Here is a 7,335-nt window from a genome sequence, read left to right on the forward strand (position 1 = left end):
AAGTCTCAGTCCTTTTGTTTAGCTAATTTAAGAAGAGGGTGGGGGGCTCTTTACTGTGTCGGTTAGAATTTAGCATTAATTTAGTGTTCTCTGACACTTGAAAACCTGGCCGGGATTTGAGGCGTTTTCTTTTCCTTTTTGCCTTTTACGACCTGCAGGTGTTTGGTGTGAGATAAAAGTAGATCCCAAAGTGAGATTTCACAGCACAAATTATCAAAGTGAAGATTCACTCTTGATGTAGTCTACGTGTGTGGCAGTAATTATGAAAAATAATTCGGGATAATAGGGCCTTCAGGAATCCCAAGGCGGGCACTGGGAGGTTAACCCTTCCTCATCTAACCTGGTCTCCACGCCACTGTCATCATCAGGTGCACAGATGATGGGTTGAGTCAGGCAGCTTAACAAACCAAGTGATAAACGTTACGGTCTTCAAGAAAATCGGGGAGGTGACCGAGGAAATGAAGTTTTGTTCCCAAGTAGCTTTGGACGTGACTGGGTCCTAGATCATACAGACCTTCAGGAAGGTGTTACTGGTACGGGCTGCTTACCAGCTTTGAGGAACGGGTCACCTCTCAGATAGCAAGTAAGTCTCCTCACTTTGCTGCTCTGTCACACCCAGGCAGCTGAGCATTACAGCCCATGCCCATCACGATGCTATTAGCACCGAGGTGGTTCTTTGTAGGCAACATTTCTCTGAAAAGGTTGAACTTCCCGGCTCTGTAGATGCTGGCACTTCCCGGACAGGCTTGTCCTGAACACTTCCTTGGCAGATGTACAGCTGGTGTTGATGTGAGAAGGTTCTTGCAGTGGCACATCACATGCTGCATCTGCGCGTGGTAAAGCGGAGGCTTGCCGTGATGCCCAGCGAGGTCCCCAGCCAGCAGCTCCTAAAAGGCTTTTTTCTGCGACCAGGGCAGCAGGTCGGTATGAGTGCCGAGCCCAGCGGCAGTGTGTGCGCACACCCGGCCCGTACTTCTTCCTGTGGGTCCTGCACCCCAGCACACCGTGACAGGGGCACCTGAAGCTCTGCCCCCTTGCCCTGGCTCCTGTGAGAGGTGGGCACCACCTGCAGCAGCTCTGCAGCGAGGTCCTTCCCAGGATGTTTGCAGCCAAGCCTGTTTGCAAGACACAGAGGTGGCAAAAGCATTTGTTGGGCTTACAGATACCCAGAGCCGTACCTCTCCTCCCTCAGCCGTTCGCGTTTGCTTTTGTAGGTGACCGTTGTGATCTTTCAGAAAGCAGCAGCTCATCTGATCCCTTCTGCTGTCAAATCAAAGTGGATGGCTCCCATCTTCCTGGCAGTCTTGGAGCAGAGCCATGCAAGAGGGAGGCGAGCAGCTAGCTGTTTGGGGGACAGTGGGCTTCCTGCTCTGGCATTGTCAAAGGGACATAAAACCTTTGCACCAGGCTTTGGTTTTGCTTTTGGGATGCTTTTTGGTCTTGTGGGCAGGAAGGGGAGAGGAACGCCAGGCTAAGTGGTCATATGGCCTCAGGTCCACAGCTCTGGCTCCCCCATCATCTATCAAGTTGACGCTGTGTCTGCAGCCCTAGCAGTAGGACTCTCCTGAACCTCTTGGAGCTGGGGATCCTGAGGACTCACCAGTCTTTTACTGCCTCTGGCCTCCAAGGTTTATCGTGCAGAGCCGTGTTGTTCCTGCTGGCTTCCTGGCTGGCTTCTGCACACACTTTCCTTCCTCTGGCTGCCTCGAAAGATTGGTTTTCACCATACCCTGCCCTTCCTTTGGACTTTGCTGGTGGGACCTTCTCATCCCAGGAGACCAGAATTTTCCTTATAAAACCCTACAGGTCCGGGGAAAGTCAGTGTTTTCACGAGGTGCCTTGCTGCCTCTGCGCCGGTCCAAATCTGCAGCAAGGGTGAGTGGCTGCTCTGGTTCCTGCCCCAGCATCAGGCTAGGGGCAGGGTTGGATCAAGCCCCATGTGGGGCTCACAGAGGAATCGCCTGCACCGGCAGCAACGCCGTGACGACCACACATTGCACAGCGCGTGGTGTAACCCACTCCCCAGGTACCACCGGTCCTGGGACACCGCAGTGGCCATCAGTGCTGCCCTCCTGTCACACGCAGCCACTCTTGTGACCTTTGGTCACCTATTTTAAAGGACTGAAGATTGCAGCGGGCAATTGGGGCTGGGTCCCTTGGCATTACAGGCTGCCCACCATGCCCCATCCCAGCCCCCCCCCCCCCGCGCAATGCAGGGAGCGCAGGCAACCTGCAGGGTTAATTTGGGTACGTGGAGGTTCCCTCACTGGAGTCCAGTGCCCAGCAAACCCCCCGAGCACCTCTGCAGCAGCCTGCCCGCGGAGGCTCGCTCGTTCTCAGCCGGGCGGCTCATTTCTGGATCCTGTCGGTTTTCACTCCATCTCCCGGGAGCCAAGGTCCACAGCCGCGCCTGTGCCTCCCAGACGGGCCGGCAGACGAGAACTTCCTTCCAGGCCCTATAGACAGACATTTTATATACGTTAAAATACGTGTGTATATAAATATGGAAAGCAAGAGCTTGGGAGACCTTGAGTCTAAATAAACTTGTATATTTAAGGCTTTTAAAATGCTAATGTTGAATTTCAGGGGAGGGGGCACACAAGGGGATTGTTGGACTGAGCACCAAGACAGCTGATGAGCTTGGATCGGTGCCTTTACAATTCAAGGAAAAATGGGATAGTTTGGGAAGGAAAAAGGGATTTTCTTGTTTTTGTTTTTAGTAGAAAATAAAAGAAGCTGCCTTCTTATTTGCCTCCCTCCCCCAGCGCCAGAGCAGCGAGCGAGCGACTGGTGTTGTATGCATAAGCTATTCCTTTGTGCAACATCTAAATGGTTAATTGTGTTTGAGGAAGATGTACGGGCGAATGGAGGGACCACCCAGCAAGAGACAGACAAGAAAGAGCGATCTCTGAAATGTTTAACCAGAGAGAGAGCAAAGTTGTTTAAAAATATTTAATTTACAACATTCCACACTGCTGATTATAAATTGGCCGTCCAAAAACACTGCTGCGTGCGGGGAGGGATCCAGGCAGCATGAAACAAATTCTTGTGATTGTTTTTCCTATCTTCCTCCCTCTTTTCCTTGGGGAGTTTAACCCCATGGCGGGATGTGGGTCGCCCCAGGCAGGGAAGGCACGACCGCCATCCCCCGGGACCACGGGCTTCCGTCAGTGCAAACACCTGCGCCCGGGGCTGGGGCACAGCCGCCTGCTGGCACTGGGAGAACTGGAAGGGATGCTGGGGAACGACTGACCGGCAGTGCCGGTGGCGGTGACGGGCACATTTGAGATGGCTGGCGGGTAAAGGTCCCGCAGCCCCTTCCTTGTGATTTTCACCCCAGCACCAGGATTCCCCCAAAAGAGCCAGCCGTGCTCCTGGGCAAGGAAAGCCGGGAATCCCCTGGCGATGGGTTGGGAGGCTTGGGGAGCCAAACCCAGCCGGGCTGTGCTGTCCATGAGAGGTCCCTCGCCACGGTGATGGCGCCCGCTCTTCGGGTCGGCAGCGCTCGGCTGTGTCGCCCAACCATTCCCAGTGGTGCCGGGAAGGAGCTGGGACCTGGGCCCTTGCAGGGTTGTTGAGCAACAGCGGCGGCTCCCCCCGCTTGGGCCTTTCTGCAAAGAGGGTGGTTGGTGCCGGATGCCGGGAAGAAGGGATTTGGCTGCGCTCTGCTCACGGTCGCCGCTGATCCCCGGCTGGCTTCGACCCACCCAGCGGCCCCGGCTCGGCTCCCCCCGCGCGAGGGGCTGGGGCTGCTCTGCGAGGAGGGATGGTTCCCTCTGGGTGGTGGCCAGGCCATCTCCCCCATCACCTGGGAGTGGCTCCTGCTCCCACCATGATGTCCTTTCCAACCTTTGTAGCCCCTGTTCCCCCTGTGGCGAGGGAGGTCTGGGAGAGGAGGCTCTTGGGCTCCTTTCTGTGCTGCCCCCAGCAGACAGGGCAGGCGAAAGATGCACGTGGTGGGGGTCAGCCCCGTCTTCTCCAGCCAGCACCAACCCTGCCACCATCCACTCTCACGGATGTCAGTTGAGGGGTTGGAGAGCCACCATGCCTGGAGGGTGCCAGGAAGGGGGGAGATGCACAGCCCTGTGGCTGGTGACCCCGCACTGCAGAGGGGATCTGAGCACAGCTGAGGGACGGGGATGCAAGAGGAGCCAGGATCCGAAAGTGGTGGCCGCTCTCGCTGCAGATCCCTCCGTGGCATCTCCTTGCAGCTCCTGCCTTGAAGAGCGAAAGCCCAGGTGCTTTCACACCCCTGCTGCCCCAGGACCCTGGCCATGCAGCCAGCCCCCCAGGAGCCCTGGGGACCCCCAGCCAGCAGGGAGGCAGGGGTCTCGCCGGCTCCTGCTAGCTCTCCTGGCAAGAAGGGGGCACAGGGAGGGCTGCGGCGCTCTTTGCCGGGGATTGCCGCAAGTTTCCTAACCCCTAATCAGCCAGGAAGCCTTGCCGGCCACCTGGGTGCTTCCTCGCGTGCAGCAAAGGCCTGTGACAGCCCGAGGAGCCGGGGTGGGTTTGGCTGCTTGCCGCGGTGGCGAGCTCGGCTCTCGGTGGCTGAACCACTCCGGGCCCTGCCAGCCCCAGCCGGTGTCGGGAGCGAGAGCGGAGACAAAAGAGCTTGTGTCCGCCTGCCAGCAGCCGGCCCCGCCGAGCGGCCGCCCGCCCAATTAAACCGTGCCCGCTTCCCATGCGGCAGGAGCACCCGGCGGGCTCTCTGGCCCCCTCCCACCACCCACCAGCCCTGGGGGACCCCCACCCTGTGGGGCCTCCCCTGGCTCCCCGCAGGCGCCGGCGCTTCGGCAGCCCTTGCCAGGCACAGATACGCTCCCTTGGTCCCAAAGCGAGGACATCTCCAGCAGCTCCTGCTGGGGATGGCTCACCCCATCCCCAAGCATCTCCTGTTCTCCCGCTTTCCTCGCACCCTGGGGCTCACAGCACCCGCCAGCGCAGGCAGCGGGGTGCTGAGCATCCCTCCCCGCTCCCGCTCCCCCCAAGGGCCGCATCAGGATGAGACCCGGCAGCAGCAGCAGCAGCAGCCGCCGCCGCAGTGGGAGCATCCCCACGCCCTGTCCCGACCCGTGGGGCCGGTGTCACATCCACTTAGCTGGCTCCAAAAATCCCTCACCCTGACACCTTGTTAAATACCCACCAGGGGTCACAGTTCCTGGGTTTCTTTTTCCTGCTTTTCCTTTACCCCACTGAGACGTTTCGGTTGGCAGGAGCTCCCCCCCACTATTAGGTATCTTTCGGGGAACAAGAAACCTAGATCACTTACAAATTAATTTGGAGTTAAACCTACAGAAAATGAGAAACATGCTGCTTTGCAGGAGAGAGCGCTTGGCCAGCGATCAAGAAAAATACATCCAAATACATCCAAACCACCCGATGCGGCGTGCTCGGCGGCGGCCGGGCTTGGGGGCTGTGCGCTCAAGGTAGCCGTCGGCCGCATTTGGGCGCGTTTTAATGGGGCCGCGGCCTTTCCTCCCAATTAAAACCGTAGCAAACGAACAAAAGGGAGAACCTGCTCCCCGGCGTGCGGGGGGACGCACAAGGCGACATGGGGAAGGCCGGGGTGGGGAGGGAGGAGGTGTGGGGTGCAGCGCCGTGGCATGGGGGTCTGCTGGCCCCGGTGCCTTTGCCGGCGGGGATGGGGACCAGCCACAGGCACCGCTTGTCCCACAGTGTATGGACACCTTTGCACCGGTGTTTCCCCATTTCCACGTCCCTGGGGCCACGGCAGCTTGTATCAGGGCTGGTCCCCAAGGGGGGACCCCACATCCCATTGCCCCACAGCGCCTTGTTGGCCGGAGGGGCCGCTCTGCACCAACAAGGCGCTGTGGGGCGATGGGACACGGGGTGATACAGGGGACCCCAAGCCCCCTGGCAGGCGGGTGGGTGGGTGGGAGCAGCCCCCCGTGCCGGGTGCTCCCAGAGGGTCTTGGGCGCAGGGCTGGCCGCCGCCGCGCATTGTGTCTGCGGCGTGAGCGGCTGTGCTGGGAGGGGGCCGCGCGGGGGAGGCCGGGGCGGCGGAAGAGCAGTGATAAGATAAAAGGTCTGCTTTCCCATGCCGAGGAGCCGGGGGGGGGGGGGGGCGGCCGGGGCGAGCGCCGAGGCCACCCAGGTTTCAAGCGCTCGGCCTCGGCGCCTGACCCCGGCACATTCAGAGAGCACTTCCTAAATTTGTCTCCTGTGTTCCTGACTCACAAGCAATTTCCTCACCCATAAAACGGCGTCGGCATGAAAGGACTGGCCGGGACACCAATTACTTGTCACCGTTTTACCACCCCGCTGCTCACCAGTTTGCAGCCCCCGGCGGTGCCCGGCCAGGATCTGCCCCCTCCCCGTGGAGCCCCTCTGCCCTGCACAGCCAGGGGTACGGGGCGGTCGGGGTCCCCTGTGCCATGGGGCAGAGAGATCCCCAGTGCCCAGCGCCTGGCGATGCCCGCAGGCAGAACCATCTTCTGTCTCCAGCACTGTTGGGCATCCTGAAGGCATCTCCCAGCCCAGCCTGCAATCAGGGAGATGTTGACCATCCCCAGGTCCCTCGGTCCCATGCTGGTGTTGTCCCCGTGGTATTAAAGATGCTCCTATGTGGCTGCATGGGAGCAAGGAAGGCTCCATCATCACCGCCATGGTGCCACGGGGCTCATTGCTGAGCACGGCCAATGGCCCTGCCATGGGGCACACGGACCCCTGCTGACACAGGGCTTCGCCACCCGGGTGCCTCCATGCCCTGCCTTGTCCCCGCTCTCTGTGCCACCTCATCTGTCCACCCCTGGTCCCCAGTGCCGTCCCCAGCGCTGGCACATCCCCAGCTGCTCCCCTGCTCAGGGGATGAGGATGGGGACAGGCTGGTGCAGAGGGGCAGGGATTTGTGGGGGTCTCGAGAGGGTCTGAGCATAGTCGGGACCCCCGAGAAGCCCCCATCCGCCTCCCGGGAGTGGGGAGACGCTGTGCAGCTGTGGCCGCAGCCTGACCTTCCCCAGCAGCGATTACCCACCCTCCCCGCAGCAAATTGCTCCCGGCTTCGTGCTGGCAGCGGGCGAGGTTTGCCCAGGGCCCGGCGAGCGCCACGGCGGCTGCTAAACGGGTTTTATGGTGGGATTTAGGGACTTTTCTGCTGGGTAATTGATTTGCCCAGGCAGTAAAAGATCAAGGCAGGGGCTCAGACGGTGGCTCCCAGCATCTGCCCACTGAGCGGTCCGGGGAGCGGGCGGCTCAGGGCATGGCCGGGGCCAGCAGTCCCCGATGCCACGATGCACGGCGTGGGGTGCCACGGCCCCGCAGAGATGGGGTGAGCACTACGGTTCGGTCCAGGAGCCCCCTTGCAGCCCCCCCCCC

This window comes from Haliaeetus leucocephalus, unplaced genomic scaffold (assembly GCF_000737465.1).
Source record: "Haliaeetus leucocephalus isolate CR32 unplaced genomic scaffold, Haliaeetus_leucocephalus-4.0 Scaffold848, whole genome shotgun sequence".
NCBI lineage: Eukaryota > Metazoa > Chordata > Aves > Accipitriformes > Accipitridae > Haliaeetus > Haliaeetus leucocephalus.